Below are 17,336 nucleotides of genomic sequence, written 5' to 3'. Positions count from 1 at the left end.
TGTGTACAGATGTGGTCCTCTCAAAAAAAAAAAAAAAGATATAGAAAGAAAAGGAAAAGAAAAGAAAAAACTAAATGATTAGGGAGAGGAGAGGGTAGGGGAAAGACTAGACTAAAGAGGCTAGGGAGTTTCAAAAAGGAAAAAGAGAGACTGAGAAAGGGGATAAAAAATATAAAAATGTTGAGAATGTGAGAAGAAAAAGATAAAGAAAAATTTAAAATTATTAACTATTTACATAATACAAAAACTAATAATAAATAAATGAAATTAATAAAAAAAAAAAAAAAAAAAAAAGTTCTTTCTTCTTTTAGGACACAGTCAACCTGAGGGAACTCCTTACCTAGAGGAGGTGTTGGAGGCTAGGGACTATAACATTGTTTAAAAGGGACTGGATAAAAATGGCTATTATAAATCCATAAATGGCCATAGCCAGCTGGTAGCCAGATGGTGTCTCTAGCCTCTGTTGAGATCAGGAGATGGGATGGCATGAGAGAGAGATCATTCACTCATCTTTGGTTCACCTGCTCCAGGCTGGCATTGTACTGCACCTGGCACTGGGATGGACTGGACCTGGGACTGACCATGGACCTTCTTCTGCTTTTTCTGACCTTCACTTTTTATGTAATCATTCACTGAGTTGTGTCATTGAATGACAGTAGCCCACAGCTGCCTGGCAGACCCCTAATCTGTCCTTTCCTCACCTCTGCGTTGGTGTCCTACTGTCTAACACTTGCATTCAAATCAGATGGGCAGCTGCGGCACAGAGCTGCTGCCGTTAACATGCTGAACAGGTCTAGGGCAGGTTTACCCTGGCTCTCCAATGTAATTTGTATGGAGCATCACAAGCTGCACAACGTGTAGACAGGGGCTGCCCATTTTGCTTTTTCTGGGCAGGTTGTTTGCCTATCGTTAACTGAAGTGACTTTAGATTATTTCTTTTATATCCAAGTGAGAGAAAATTGCTCATTTCACAAAAAGACATTATCCTCAACCCCTCTCCACCCAAAAAAACAACAACAACCCCAACTACAAATCCCACACACCAAGCCAGGGTGTGTGGTGGGAAGAGAGGTTGAGGAGGGATAAGGAAAGATTTGTTTTATTAAAATAGTGAAAGTGAAAATCAAATGCAGTGAACTGAATAGTTGGTAGAAGAGAAATGTATTGTCCCCAAATTTTAAAGCTATACGGTAATGACTGATTCATAGTGTATGCAGCTACTCTAGCATCCATCTAGATCTTTTAAAAAAAGAGATTTTTTTTTAATATGGATATTTACACTGCTAGTTTAGACAATAAACCCCAAACGGTGGTAAAGGTTTTTTTGGAAATGTGTCCTATTCTTAGAAGTACTGACTAGAAGGAAAATATATTATTTTGTTCATTTGAATACAAAAATACTTTTTCTAGTAAAGTTTAAAACTCCCCAGTCAATCCCCAGGTTTTATCATTTTTTTTTAAATAAAAGCGAGGCTATTTGCATTTAACCTTAAGTTTAATTTATTAGAGCTAAGACGACACAATGTCTGTGAATATATTTAAGCAGAATCAATGGACTTTATTGCAAATATAAGCCTACGCTTTTACCCAGGTGACATTCTGTTGTCTGGAATTGGAAATTATCAGTTTATATCTAATAGGGTCTTTTTTTCCCTTCCAAGGAAATCTTTGTTGTGATTTGGCTGCGGTTTGTGCTTGTATGTTTTGGGAGGCATGAGGGTTTAACACTGCAATTAAATGTCTTTCTATAAAGCACATCAGATCAGACACAAGGCCAGGTTTAATACTGGCAATCTTACAGTTAAGTGAGGCAGCTTTTGTTGAAGGTACTAGTATCTCTATTGTCTAGATTTTTGCTCACATGCTGCATAGAAACAAGCTGATTTGTATGAAAATGAAAATGGTACTGAACTGTAATTCTATTTTCAATATTCTTCTGAGTATCAGAAAAGGGCTTTTCAGCCCCCCATTATTCAGCGTAGACGCTGACTGCTCTGCTAATGCAGATGGTTCGGTTTACTTTGTTGGGGCTTTCTTGGTCCCAGCCAAGTTTGGGAGTATCCTGAGATTTGGCAGCTAACCCTGAATGTCAATGAAATTCTGTGGAATGAGATTTCATTTTACAATTTTCCCCATGGAAAATATCCTCCTTAATAGTGCTTGTGCATTAACAATTGCTGCCACTTGCTGTTCCCTTCTGATCCTCATTACCAAACGCTTACTGGACTCGGTGCAGTAGACGCAGTGAGCCTGGCTTTCCACTCTGATCCTGCACTGCATTTCTACCAACACAAGATTGGTGGAGGCAGCCCAGGGACCAGAGAATCAAGCAGGCAGGCGCAGCCAGAGAGGGGATTTCAACAGCATCTCCTGAGGCATGAGGAGATAGAGCTGGACTGGGTGACCCCTCCTTCCAGCTCCCCACAACCAGAACTGTGCTGGGATGAAAACCCTCCCTCAGGAGGCACCAGGTCCCAGGCAGCCCCATTCCCTCCCCAGCCAGGGAGCCTAAGGAAAGGAGACACCCCAAGACAGAAACTCCAGCTGGCAGGTGCAGACACAGATGCAGGTTGATTTGCCATGGACAGCCATGAAGTCTGCAGGAGATACCTACTCCAGTTCTTACGCTGAACAAGTCCCCTACCCTGATTGGCTGCTTTTTCCTGCTACCTCACCGTCTCTTCTCTTCAATCTCACTCTGTGCTCCTTTCTATCTTCTCCTCCCCCCCACTGTGCCCTTTCCCAGTCCTCCCTTCTAAGCTAATCCCCTTCAGTGAATGAGCCCACAGATGTCCCCCTTTCAGTGAATGTAGGAAGAGCCTCCCAGGCCCCCTTGGCACTGAAAGGAGACTCCTGAAAGTCCACCTTTGAATAATAAGGCTCTCCAGGCAGCTCACAAAGCCACTCTTGTTGGAGGTACTGAAGGCTGACACAACCAGAAAGCTAAGGCCATTGTTGTAGTACATTGTCAATGCCAGAAGCAAGCATGTGTAAAGGTTGTGGCTGCGAATGGTGCTCTTTGCTCATTGGGTCACAAGGTCATTTTCAGCCCTGCAGAGTATTTGCCAAACTCGACATTATGCAATGAAGTAATTGCGAATAAAAGCTCATGGTTATATATATTAAAATAAATAAATAACCACCCTGCCTGCACCTGAAAAATCTGTCACAAGTAGAACAGTCTCTTTGTTGGCAGTTGAAAGCATCTGAGAAATGCCATTGGGAGACCAAGAAACTGAATATGTGTTCTTCATTGTCTCTGCTTCTCCACTCTCAGAGAAATCAGAGAACTGTCACTTGGCTGCTGTCCTTGATTGTTGGCAATGTGAAATTGGAGGGCTGGGATTCATTGACATTTTTATCAGAATTGACAGCTAGGTGGAGGTGCTAATATACCGTCAAGACAAGAAATATACAGTCCAATGTGTTTATTGCTTGATATATATGAGCAAGTGTATAGTGAGGGCACAGGGAGTTACTCGCCTGAAGATTTGTATCATGTAAGGTCCTTTATTTCTAATAGAATTTGATGCTTGGTTTTAGTAGGTTTAAATAACTAATGCACCTTTAGGAAAGGCAGAGGAGGAAGCAGCATTTGTCAAAAAAGGGAGTGATGGGAGTCTTCCCTTCACCACCATGATCAATAGAGCGATAACTGGGATATTTCCAACAGCGGCAGCTGGGTGAGATGAAGAGAGCTCCTGCATTAGGCAGAAGGCTGAGACCGAGAGATTGGTTTGCAAGTCTCGATTCAGTGCAGTCCGGCAGATGCGTTTCACTCTGTTGAACAACCACTGACTGTTTGTGCTTCCATTTGAAAAATGTAAATGATCCTTCATTTGTCATACAAAAGAGGAAACAAATGTAAATCCAAATGGAATTCTCTTTAAAAATGAGCTGACTTTTTAATCTATTTTTTGTCTTTCTTGAAATTGTTTGCACCATGCCCATGCTTCCAGCAAGACATTCCTCCACCTGGCTTCTTCAGTTTTTGGAAAGAGAGATGAAGACAAAAAGTATGAAAAATTACTCTCAGTGAAAGAGGATAAATACACGTAGTGAATGCATGAGCTGCTTGGAGCAGGGAAGTTGGAGGCTTGCAGACCCTGGTAATTGTGCACTGCCATCATACCCACTGCTGCTACTCAGCTATGTTGTTTTCAGTATGAGCAGGTAAAAGCCCTCAAGGATTTACGACAAAGGTCTTCACTAAAGACTTCCTCCTGCCTTAGAAACCTGTCTCCTCTGTTGAGTGCTTTCTGAAATCCCAGGACTTCAGGCTATAATTCAAGTCTGCATCTCACCCAGCTGGGAAATGTCAGTCGAAAAACATCTTTTCAAATGATTCAAACTTTGTGAAAATCTAAAATAAGCTGGCTACTTCACATTTCTGCCATTGACAGAAGGGGGGGCGGGGTCTTCATGTATGTGGTGGGGATGGCTGGGTGTGTGCCTGAGGCAAGAAGCAGCTTGCCCTTCCCCAGAGGAAGAAGATTTGTATTAAATGTATAAATAAATTGAAAATGTATAGGTTTGATGGAAGGCAGGAACCAAGAGTATTCTCCCGTACTTGGGTAGGTTTGTTTAATGCATCTGTGAGTTCAAACTCAAAGTAAAAAACCTTTAAACTTTCTACATTCTCTAATTCTAGCACATCTGATCTGCAATCTCTATGCAAAATTCTTAGCAGCATTTAAGGTTACTGGTGCAAGTCATAAGGTAAGTAGAACACCAATGAGGGGAAAGGAGACATTATCTGTACTCACAATGTGAGTACAGGCACTGATTAGTATTTCAATTATAAACATTTTGTCAATGATAGTAAAATGCCCTTTTTGGTTAGAAATACAGTTTAAAATCCTAGGAGGTGTGTTTGCCTGCTGATCTCTCTTCCCCTAGAGCTAGTCTGTGTTCAGCTGGGTAGAACAGGTCTTCTCCTGGAGGAATGAAATGCATTTCCCTTCCAATCTCAGCTAAGGGGGTGCTGGTTGGGGGTGCGCTAGCTCCTGGGACATGCTGGAGCCGAGTCCCTCCTTGTGCCTCAAGCTGTACTAACCAGGGTTTCTCTGCCACTCATTGGCCAGCCTGCTGGAGTGGGCTATGAGGGGAGCTGATTGGCTCTCATGCCCCCCACCCTCCGGAATGTAAAGCCTTCCCAGGTGCCCGGGCGCCATCTTGCCATACTGCTCCCCTCCACCGCCCCGCGGCTGGGAGGTACCAACCTGTGTTTGCAGGATTTGGGGTGGCTGACCCAGTGCCGGGCTGGGGATCAGGAAGGGATATTTTCTGCTGGGATAAACTGGCAGGGACTGGAGGGTTTTCGCCTTCCTGGCAGCATGGTGGAGGCCCAGCTCCGGTCCGGAGGGGGAAGAATAGGAAGGCAAACGTTTGGAGTAACAAGGGAACGTTGAGTTCGTCACCACTTGTGGCCAGTGTCCCATTCAGATAGAGGCTCCCAGGGCCAGCTCCCAGAGGGGAATGGGGCCTGGGATATGCCTGGGGGGCCTTTGCCATAAGGGGAAGGGGAGACCTGGACCTTGGCAGACTGAGGTCCCCTGAGTGTCTTTTACCCCCCTGGCAGGGACAGGGCGAGAGGAGTCAGCAGTGAGCTGAGTCCTGGTGCCAGGCTGAGGAGGGTCTTGCCAGAGGTATCGGTTATACGGTGGGAGGCCTGTGACCCCGCACTGGGCCCAGTTAAACAGCTGGTAAGGCAGGGAAGGCATGACCAACACCGCTCCCCGGTGCAATGTTAATAAAGTTTCTTCAAGTTGCCACTTAACTTCATCCCTGTGTCTGTCATTCAGTTGTAAGCAGATTATGTTCTTATAATTATTGATCAGGATATGCAACTGATTATTATAACATGCCTATTGATTGGAAGTACTAAATCTCTCAGCTTTCCATGAAACAAACCACATTCAGTTACACTTAGTCCACCACTTCAAGTCAACGGTATTGTGCAGTCACCGTTCAGCCTCGCCATACTGTTGTAAGTTCTATATTTTAGATCAATTGCATCTAGTTGAGTCAGGGCCCCCTCTTGCCTAACTCTTGATGACAATGAAGAGTCCTCCAGGATACACAGATAGTGGAGGTAGGTATGAAAACAACGAGGCACCAAAACCCTACTTATCCAAGGGCTGAGCTGGTCAGGAAGCTGAAACATGTATAGAAGTTGTCAGCTGGTGTAACAGGGCCCCCCTAGATCCTGCCTCTGCTCTGCTCCAAAAACCACTCAGAGACCCTCAGGTTCAGCACTCACCGGTGCAGTTTATTTACAGGGTGCAATCCCACCACCTTCTCACCCTGTACAGCTTGGAGTTTTCAGCCTTGATGACTCCTTAGCCTCTGCACCCACAAAGGAAGGGCTACCCCTCTCCTTCCCCTCTCTGGCTTCTCCTCTGCTTCCGTCCTCTGGGCCTGTATGTAGCCCCAGGCTAATTGGGCTGGCAGCCATTTCCCCTTTGTCAATCAGGCACAAGTTTCTCTAGCCAGCTCCAATTTACCTCCCTTAATTGGAGCTGGGTCACAGAGGGCTGGCTCAGCAGTTCCTGGTTAGCACCTTGTCACAGCTGGCTTCTCAGAAAGCTTCCTTCCAGTTTGCCCAAGGCCCTGATCTCTAGCACATTGAGATCAATGGGAAGATTCTCACTGACCTCAAAAGACTCTTGGATGGGAGAATATTTGAGCAAGAAACATGATGGTGAAGAAGAACTCCCTCTTCCTATAAAGATAAACTTCCAAATTCAGATTAAATCAGGTGCTAAGCACATGTCCTTGCAACACCAGGAAGCACATATTATAAAACCTGTGGTTGCATGGAGCCCAAACAGGGAGAATTTTCTAGCCTCATGTCCGGTGTCTGTAGAAGTGTCTGCAAGGGGATCCCACCCCTCTATACTGATTTTGCCAGCTGCTAAGGATCTTCCACCATCTGCTCACCTCAGTTTTCATGCCCCAGGTTGCACAGAGGTCCTTCTAGAGCCTGGAACACAAAGCGGACTGTTTGACCATGCAGTTGTGGGGGAGTAGAGTGACTACCTATAAGGAGATGTGCCAGAAGCTATGGGATACAGCGTTGGCTTATCGCTGCTTCCTCCTAGCCGTTGGCTGAAAGGAACAAGGAGGAGCTGTCACACAGCTGGGCCTTGACTCTCACCAATTCCAGGGGCTGGGATTCAAGCACATTCTTGGTTTTTTTTACCTTCTATGAAACAAGCAAGCACTAATGCAGGGCTGTCCTTAGGGAAACGCCGCATACATGGCTGCGTAATGCACCCCGAAATTTGGGGCACCCCTGGGTCTTAGTGTCCATCCTTCCACCTCTTCCTCTCCCTGTTCTGACCCTTCCTGCAGGCTCCCACAGCTGGTGGCTGCAGCCTGGTGAGTTTTCCTCCAGAGGGGATCTAGTAACTGAAAAGTGAAAAAGCCTCCAGCCTGTCAACCCTATTAGCACAATGCTGAAACTGTTAAAGAGCCATTCAAGTGGTAATGAAGCCATTTCACAGGCATGTGCCAACCCCCAGGTATATACTGTCAGTTTCTGAATTTACTGACAAAACCAGTTGTGATCACTGTCATAGTTACTCCGAACAGGTCAGTCTACAGGACCTTAGTTTAAAATTTGCTTTAAAATATTTCATTAGTGTGTTGATGAAGATTATAAAAATCACATCTCTAAAAAAATCCTTACATAGCTTTTTAGATACACAATCTGAGTATTCATCTTTAGCCTTAAATGTTTGGATCTTTTGAAAGATTTATTTTTTTTTTAAAAGTCTGAAGACCACCCTTATCTAAAATACACATGCGAGCCCAGGCTTCCGTCGGGCATAGGGGCACCAGTTTAACAATACTGCATAGAGCTCCATAAATCCTCAGGATGGCCCTGACTAATGACATGCTGCACTATTACCAGAGCTGGGTGTCATTTAAAGGTATTAATCTGAGAGCTGCTTGTTTCTGTTGATGCAGGACAATCCCATGAAAGCCCTCAAGGGGAACATGGTGTTATATCCCTGCCATGGCCGACATCGGTCAGTAGCATCACAAAGTAAGCAGTGTGGATGACATTCGGTCTCGTTGTTGACATATTTGATTAAGAGTATTTTTGTTAACTTATTATGTCTGAAGCATTTTTATTCTAAAATTTAGCCTTTGCTTTTCACAAGGAAAAAAAAAACTGTTTGCATTTTTCCAGTATATTAACAGGCTTTCGAAACGTGACACAAAAAATAAACACAAACAAAATTACTTCACTCGATGAGGATCTAGCATAGTCCTTTCTGTGCACTTGGGAGTTGCACAGGCCTTTCTCTACAAACTCACAATGACAAACAGATACCCCCAGTCTCTTAATATATTCACCACTAAATACATTTGTTAGCATTCAAGTTTGCTGTGGTTGTATAACAAGTGCCCCCTGGCTGAGTGTGTGCATGCCTGCAGTTTTTTCTGAGTTTCCTCCACTCACAGTATCCCCTGTCAGCCGCTGCGCTTGTCAGGCGGGATTTTGGTGAATCAGCCTGTGACGGTACTTCCCATAAGGCTTTATGGAAATATGCTTAGAATGTGTTTTATGCTACATATGCCATGTAACATATCTCAAAGGTTATGATCTACTGAATGTATTAATTCTATTTGTATGCGTGTGTCATTTTTGTATTTGAAGTTATGAATGTTGGTTGTGTACTGGCTTGATTTCTAAATAAACTTAGTAGAGCATTTGGTCAGTTCCTAGAGAAAGGAAAGTTGAAGTTAAGTACCTAATCAAGAAATACTCAAAGGACAATGGATCTTGGAATGCTCCAATCCACATAAGAAGTCTACTCCAGGACCTTCAAGGTAGCATGTAAACAATGGGTGCTACCTGTAAAAACTGTGAGTCATACATGGACATGTGACTTGCCCAGGTGACTCCAGAACTCCATCTTGGAGCTGGACTTTGCATAGGAGTGAGGAGGGGGTCTCCACCCACAAGAGAAAGTCAATTTAAAGCCCGGGGAGACCCTTCCATTTTGTCTTCAGCTAGCTAACAAGAGAGCCTCTCCATCTCCCGGGATACTTGAAAGAAACTGGAACAAAGAGCAGTGACTGCAAGGGGTGTGAGTGATTGCTGGACCCAGGCTAAAAGGAGATTAGCCTGTAAAAGGGAGCATTCTGGAACTGGTGAGGATCCTATCTGTATCTAGTTTGATTAGACATAGATTTGTGCATTTTATTTTATTTTGCTTCGTGACTTACTTTGTTCTGTCTGTTACTACTTGGAACCACTTAAATCCTACTGTCTGTATTTAATAAAATCACTTTTTACTTATTAGTTAACTCAGAGTGTGTGTTAATACCAGGGCGAGCAAACAACTGGGCATATCTCTCTCTCAGTGTTATAGAGGGCGAACAATTTATGAGTTTACCCTGTAAAAGCTCTATAGAGGGTAAAATGGATTTATTTGGGTTTAGACCCCACTGGGAGTTGGGAATCTGAATGTTAAGGACAAGCACACTTCTGTGAGCTGTTTTCAGGTAAACCTGCAGCTTTGGGGCAAGTAATTCGGACCCTGGGTCTTTGTTGGAGCAGATGGGAGTGTCTGGCTCAGGAAGACAGGGTGCTGGGGTCCTGAGCTGGCAGGGGAAGAAGTAATAATAATATATGGAGATATACCTATCTCATAGAACTGGAAGGGACCCCAAAAGGTCATCCAGTCCAGCCCCCTGTCTTCACTAGCAGGACCAAGTACTAATTTTGCCCCAGATTCCTAAGTGGCCCCCTCAAGGATTGAACTCACAACCCTGGATTTAGCAGGCCAATGCTCAAACCACTGAGCTAGTCTGGTCACATCAGGTAGCAGCTTCTGGGGGTGGGTGGGGTTCTGTGATCCAACCCATCACACAGCCCTCCAGCCAAGTCACACTCTGTCCATGTGAGAAAGAGACAAACCCCTTCTTGGCTTCATAATCCAAAGTGTCCTCAACATCCTGCAGCCCTCCCTGGGCTCAGTCTCCAACTAACCCAACAGGGCCCATCACGGTACTCTCTCTTGGTCCAGCTAGGTTGCAAGGCTCCTACTCTGGAATTGAGCAGCACCCTGAGGGCTTCTTCCCTGAGGACTCCTTGCCTCTCCTTGAGTCCTCAGTGACCCCAGGCTTCCTGCCAGAGGCACCGGCTTTGTGGGTGCTCCATCAGCCCCCCCCTCACTCCCCCAGCACCTCTCACCCATGGGCCTCACCTATCAGCACACTTCACCTGCCGCAATCAGCTGTTTCGCGGCATGCAGGAGGGAGGAGCGAGGACATGTTACGCCTAGGGAGGGGGTGGAATGGGGCAGGAAAAGGCAGGGTGAGGGTGGGGACCTGGGGCAAAGCCAGGGGTTGAGCACCCCCCAGCATATTGGGAAGTTAGCACCTGTCCTTTGTGCTCTTGGACTCCGTTTGCTGACCACAGCTCCCTGCTGAGTGAGTCTAGTGCAGCCCCCTTCCCTGGGGTGCCACACTTCTAATTCTCTTCCTTAGGGCGTAGCCACTTGGGGGGGTGGGGAGAAGCAACCTGATCCCAAACCCAGGGAGTAAATATGTATAGCAGCCTTGTACAGCATCCCTCTAGTAATTGCTGATCTATGTTTCCCTGGGCCACTTCCCCACAGCCCATCTTAGTGGAGCCCCAGCAGCTATTCCCTCACTCCCCTAATCTCCACCAGTAACTACCTGCCTTGGCCCTTGCCGCTACCCAGGACCACTTCCTACTCCCCCACTCCCTGCTAGCAGTCTGCTCTCATTGTGCCCCTGCAGCTCCTTTTATATGGGCCTGTTGGGCCCTGATTGGCTGCTCCCTGCAGCCTCGCTCATTGGCTGCTTCTCCTGCAGCCACTCTAGGCCGCTTGGAGGACCTCTCTATTGCTTCTTTCCTAGGATGGGTGTGGCAGGACCATGAGGCCTCCAGCAGGGGGTCTCTGGGCATAGTCCACCCATCTTACCTTGATTGTCAGCAGGGATTCTAACAGAAATTCAGAGCCAGGTTCTGTTCTCAGATATACCAATTTGTATCTGAAGCCGCACCACTGACTTCAGTGGAGTTTTTCCAGATTTCAATGGTGTAAATGAGATCAGAATCTGGCCCAGAATTCTTGGTAGATGGGTCTTTCAGATGGCAAAATATTTAGACAGTAGCCCTACTTCTACCACCCTTCCTGACACTGAGCAATGCCTCAGTCTGTGAGCTGTCCTACTGACTTCGCTCACGGAGTGAAGCACTACTCAGTGTATGGGTGCAGAGTGCAGCCCTTGGATTTTAGCACCTCAACTTGGCTTTGAGCAGGCATTTGCCTTCACGTCTTTTCTTCTGTGCAGAAGAGGAAGAGGGGAAGGAATACCCTCCACTTGGTTTACCTTTCAGCATGCCAGGAGAGTTTTACTGAACATGCTCAGAGATTTTTTTTTTTTTAAACTTATGGATATCATTTACATTGGCTGATGTGCCTAGATTCTTCACTCTGTTTCAAACCAGCCAGCTGACGTCAGAAGTGATCCTATTAAAGTGTATTGTAAGTCCCTTTTTTGATACCTGTCTAGTTCATCAATTAAAACGGAATAAAACCCCTGAAGGATACTGATCTGACATAAGCATTTAACCGTCTTTAGCACTAAGAAAGTTGTACGAAGGAGCTTCTGGACTCTATTTTACATGTTATCTAATAAAGATTAGCATAGTGAGATGGCAATACAATTCACCACGTTAAAATATTGGTTACCCAGTATGTTTAGAGAATCTTTTTCATTCTGTTCTATGTAGGTTCTTTTACCATTCTCCTCACCAGGGTATCCAAACACCTTCCAGGCAGGAATTAAGTGACATTACTAACATCTGTCACATGAGATTTGAGCTCTCTCCTCCTTTCCTAACAGGGACAATTGTGTGTGCAGCGGAGTGTTTTGTTTTGGTAGGGTTTTGTTTTCACTTTTTGAACTCGTTTCTGTCTCCCACACAATCTTTACTCTTGTGGCACAAAGTTCCATTGTGCCCGAGGAGCAGAGTTAATGGCCACTGTCCTTATCCCAAAGCTTTAATTGAACTTTCAGATACCCTGGGCCCCAGCCGAGTACTATGAAGACAAGGAACAAGAAATCTATGGGAAGCCAGCATAGAGTGGAGGCCAGGTGTGATGGGTTCTTGGTAATGTGCTGGAGTTTCCCAAGCATTGCAGGCTTCATGACCAGGCATATAACACTGCTGTAGTCTACACAAGAAGTGAGGAAGGTGTGAATAATTGAGGCCAGGTCAGGTTGGATTCTCCTAGCCTACTGAGGATTATAGAAAGCAGGGGCGGCTCTAGACATTTCGCCGCCCCAAGCAGAGCGGCATGCCGTGGGGGGGCGTTCTGCCGGTTGCCGGGAGGGCGGCAGGCGGCTCCGGTGGACCTCCCGCAGGCGTGCCTGTGGAGGGTCCGCTGGTCCCGCGGCTTTGGTGGACCACCGGAGCCTCCCGGTGACCGGCAGAGCGCCCCCCCGCAGCATGCCGCCCCAAGCACGCGCTTGGCGTGCTGGGGCCTGGAGCCGCCCCTGAGAGAAAGGAGTACTTAAAGATGCTGCTATGTGAGAGCTCAACATCAACAAGGAATCCAAGAATATTCCTAGATTAAATCCCAAATTGATCAACTGTGGGTGTGAACCTTCAATCAAGGCAGTGCGCAGCTGCAAACTCTTCAAAACACTTTCCTCTGCCTACTACTATCAGCGCTGTCTTGCTCCGGTCTCTTAGTATACAGGCATGGGCACCAACTTATATGGGCTCCTGGGGCTAAAGCCCCAGGAATATTTACACTCAGGGGCTCTGCTCCACCAATATTTGGAGCTAGGTTTCTCCCCTGCTTGGAGCGCCCCTCCCCCCCCACCCCCCGCCCGGGCGGGCGCTTCCCCCTCCCGCCCGGAGCTTCCCTGCCTGAACGTAAAGAGCGCGCAGCGCGCATCTCTCTCCCTTGCTGCTGCTGCTGCCGCCGCCTAAGGGCTACAGCATAACAGCAGTGCGAGCTGCTGGTGCTGCAGCACCTCAGGAGGGGGAGGGGAGTGGAGGGGGCCGTGCCGTGCTCGGCAGCCCTCCCCTCCCCCCACCCCACCCCCACCTGGAGGAGATGCGAAGGGGACTTCCGGCCAGGAGACGGACATCACTCACCTTAGCAGCTGCTGGGGCTTCCGTGAGTGTTTGACCCTATGATTCCCCCCCAGCCCCCACTCCTGCCCAACGCTGGGCAAGGGGCAGCCCCATCCCCCATCCACAGTGAAGTTATGGTGAGGGGCAGCAACATGGAAGGCCATCTGTGATGGCAACCCCCCCCCCCCAGTACCCACCATAGGGGAGGCGAGTGGGCTTTCTGGACCTGAGAGGGGCCCTAGGAGCATGTGCAGTGACTGTGGTGCAGAGTGAGTGTGCTGGGGGGGGCAGGGCGGGAGAGGAGGGGTCCCTCCCCTGGAGCTTGCTGCTGCCGGTAACGCAATGGGGGGGGAGTCCTCTCTGGCCCTAGCCCTGGGGCAGCCTGTCTGCACCCCAAGTTCCTCATCCTCAGCCCTGCCCCACCCCAAAGCCTGCACCCCCAGCACCAAGCACGCTCCTGCACTGTGAACCCCTCATCCCCAGCCCCACCCCAGAACCCTCACCTGAGGGGAAAAACGTGCAACTTAAATTTGGTGGTCAGTTTGGAGTATCATTGTATTTAGCACAATATTTGATTATTTTACACCCTTCAAAGCATGTAACTGGTCGTATACAGGTGTTTTCTCTGAATACTGTCTGTGTGCCTCAGTTTCCCCAATGCATTTCTTAAGGCTCTAGATGGTGGGATATGGGGGTGTGATTGTTGTAAAGCCCTACAGGGCCAGTGTGATGGTGTCTGCACAGAGAATGGCCGACACCCTGTCTCCAGGCAACTGATGGCCTGGGCCCCTCCCCTGCAAAGGTGCCAGCTGAAGGTTTTGGAGACAAAGAGATCAGGTGACCTCCTGGCCCTGGGAAAGGAACTGAGCAGAGAGGAGTGGGGGCTGAAGGGGGTTTGGGAGTCTGGAGCTGGCTGGGGAACAGGCATGAAGTGCAGACAAGGGGGTCTGGCTCATTGCCCCCAGAATGGACCCAGCTGAGGGGTCCTGTTCTCTGTACCTACAAGCTCTGATTCAGACTGTGTTCCTGTCATCGAATAAACCTCTGTGTTACTGGCTGGCTGAGAGTCACGTCTGACTGCGCAGTGGGGGGGCAGGACCCTGTGGCCCCCCCCCAGGACCCCGCCGGGGGGACTCGCTGTGGGAAGCGCACGGAGGGGCAGAGGATGCTGAATGCTCCAAGGAGAGACCCAGGAGGTGAAGCCGTGGGAGCTTCTTGCCCTGGGGACAGGCTGTGCCAAGGGAGAGGAGGGTCCCCAAAGTCCTGACTGGCTTTGTGGGGAGCAGTTCCAGAGCATCGCCCGGGGACTCCGTGACACCTGGTACCCACCATAGGGGAGGCGAGTGGGCTTTCTGGACCTGAGGGAGTCCCTAGGAGCATGTGCAGTGACTGTGGTGCAGAGTGAGTGTGCTGCAGGGCGGGGGAGGAGGGGTCCCTCCCCTGGAGCTTGCTGCTGCCAGTAATGGGGGGGGAGTCCTCTCTGGCCCTAGCCCTGGGGCAGCCTGTCTGCATCCCAAGTTCCTTATCCCCAGCCCTGTGCCCCCAGCACCCCAACCCTGAGCACCCTCCTGCACTGTGAACCCCTCATCCCCAGCCCAACCCCAGAACCCTCACCTGAGGGGAAAAACGTGCAACTTAAATTTGGTGGTCAGTTTGGAGTATCATTTTGTTTAGCATGATACTTGACTATTTTACACCCCTTTAAAGTATATAACTGGTCGTATACAGGTGTTACAAAGTGGGAATGTTCTTAATGTTTTCTCTGAATACTGTGTGGGTGCCTCAGTTTCCTCTCTGCATTTCTCAAGGATCTAGATGGTGGGATAAGGGGGTGTGACTGTTGTAGAGCCCTAGAGGGACAGTGTGAGCTGTCTGCACAGAGAATGGCTGAAACCCTGTCTCCTGGTAACTGATGGCCTGGGCCACTGTCCTGCAAGCTGCCAACTGAAGGTGTTGGAGAACAAAGAGATCAGGTGCCCTCCTAATGCCTGGAAAAGAGACAAAGGCCAGAGGAGGGAGTGTCAGTGCCTGTGCTGACTTCTGGGAAGTGCACGGTGTGGAAGGGGATGCTGTGATGCTTTGGAACAACTCCATACAAAGCCAGTCAGGACTCTGGGGGAGCCTCCTCTCTCGGAGCATACTGTCTCCAGGACAAGAGGCTTAGACCTTCCTGGGTCTGACCTCGGCGCATTCAGCATCCCCTTCCACATCATGCACTTTCCGCAGCGAGTCTGCCCAGGCGGGGTCCTGGGGCAACCAGAGGTCCCTGCACCCCAACTCTGCAGTCAGATGTGACTCTCAGCCAGACAGTAAAACAGAAGGTTTATTAGATGATGGGAACACAGTTTAAAACAGAGCTTGTTGGTACAGAAAACAGAACCCCTCTGTCAGGTCCATCTTGGGGGGTGGGGAGCCCAGAACCAAGTTCTGGGTCTCTCCCCATTTCCCCAGCCAGCTCCAAACTGACACTCCCTCCTCTGGCCTCTGTCTGTCTTCCGGACAAGGAGGCCACCTGATCTCTTTGTCCCCAACACATTCAGTTGGCATCTTGCAGGGGAAACTGAGGCACCCACACAATATTCAGGGAAAATATTAAGAACATTCCCACTTCATCACAACAGGTGGAACAAAATATAATACTGTATATTGAAGCAGGCAAGTGCTGCTTCTGACTTTCCACTTTTAATTGACCCTTGTAATCTTGTGGCACTGACGCGTTGTAGCTTCATTTTATATCGGCTTACAGGGCGGGAGCGGGGGGGCACCACCATTTTGGGCCTCACCAAAAATTATACAAACCTGCCGCCTATGTATATAGGCCTGTTTGTTAGCCTGGGATAGAACATTACTTTTGATTTTTGACAGTAATATGTGTGAACAAAGAACAAAGACACTGTTACATCTGCCCACAAACAGATGAAGTGATAAGAGATGGGAATTTTTAAAGTGTTACAGGGTATTGCTGGCACTGGGGTCTGTGTCCTCTGGCCAGTTTACCTAGTGGTTGCATTCAGTTGTTGATAGGACCTGAAAGAGAACTGATCCTTCTGGGATTCGAAAAGCAAGGGATCTAGTGGCGGAGGTGCAGTTTCCCATCACTGCTTTTTGGGAGCATCCCTCCAGCAAGGATTCCAAGCACTTTAGCACATTCTCCTGGATCCCTGCCACCTCTCTCAGGCAAGACAGCAGGATCTCATAGTCAGCAGCGTCCAGTGCCGCAGAGGGTGAGGAGGATGAGAATGGATGTCTGCCCTCGAACCACTCACAGCAGGACATCATCCATCAGCACCATTAAAGCTGTTTCCAACCCATGTCCTGGCCTGAATCTAGATTGTGCCAGCTTTAGGTTATTAGCTTCAATCACATGAACTTGTAGTTATCCTTTGGCTCGTTGTCTATTTCCTCTAGGCATTTACATTATGATTTAGGGTTAACCTTGTCCGCCATTCCACCTCTCCCATTATTTCAGTGCGGGGAAGGGACTTTGGCTGGGTTTGTTTTACTCACTGATTTTTCCTGGCCAGGTCTCACACAGATCGGTCTGGGCTGTCTGCTCAGGGGGTACTGCCCCTGCCGCCACCTTGGCACAAGACAAAGACCAGCAACAAGCGCAGTCTCTGTGCTCAGGGGGCTCAGGTGTGAGTTGTTCTGAGTGAAGGGTCTCAGCCCACGCGGTCCCGTGCTGTCTCTAGGCACAGTGGGCAAGGGAAGGCAGAAATCTGTGTTGCCTCTGGAGGTGCATCCCTGCCACCCCACGTACCTGTGCTACGTGCCGCGTGCTGAAAGCCTGGTCCAGCCCTAGCTTGTAACCGCTGTTTCTATTTAGGAGAGACAAGCGCCATTTGCAGAGCAACCAAAGAAACAAAAAGCTGCTCTGCAAAGTCGTGTACAAAGACGCTTGGGTTTAGCCAGGGACTGGAGCTCAGGAAATGCAATGATGCAGGATTTGTTTCTTAAACAAACAGTGGTTTCTATTACTTCTGTTTAATTATTCATCATTAATAAGGTGAATAAGTGAGGATAAAACAACTCTGGAAGAAATGACGCCTGCTTAGCTGGCTTTAGCTGTAACTGACAAATCCTTACAGAGGGCCCATGTGCTCCAGTGGAGTCAATCACTGAACTAAGAGCAGGGCTGGAACCCAAATCAATTCAACAAACAAGTCAAGTGGTTAGAATCGAACAGGAGAACAAT

The sequence above is a fragment of the Mauremys reevesii genome, linkage group 4 (assembly GCF_016161935.1).
Source record: "Mauremys reevesii isolate NIE-2019 linkage group 4, ASM1616193v1, whole genome shotgun sequence".
In the NCBI taxonomy this organism is placed as follows: domain Eukaryota; kingdom Metazoa; phylum Chordata; order Testudines; family Geoemydidae; genus Mauremys; species Mauremys reevesii.
Note: the sequence above shows the minus strand (reverse complement) of the source record.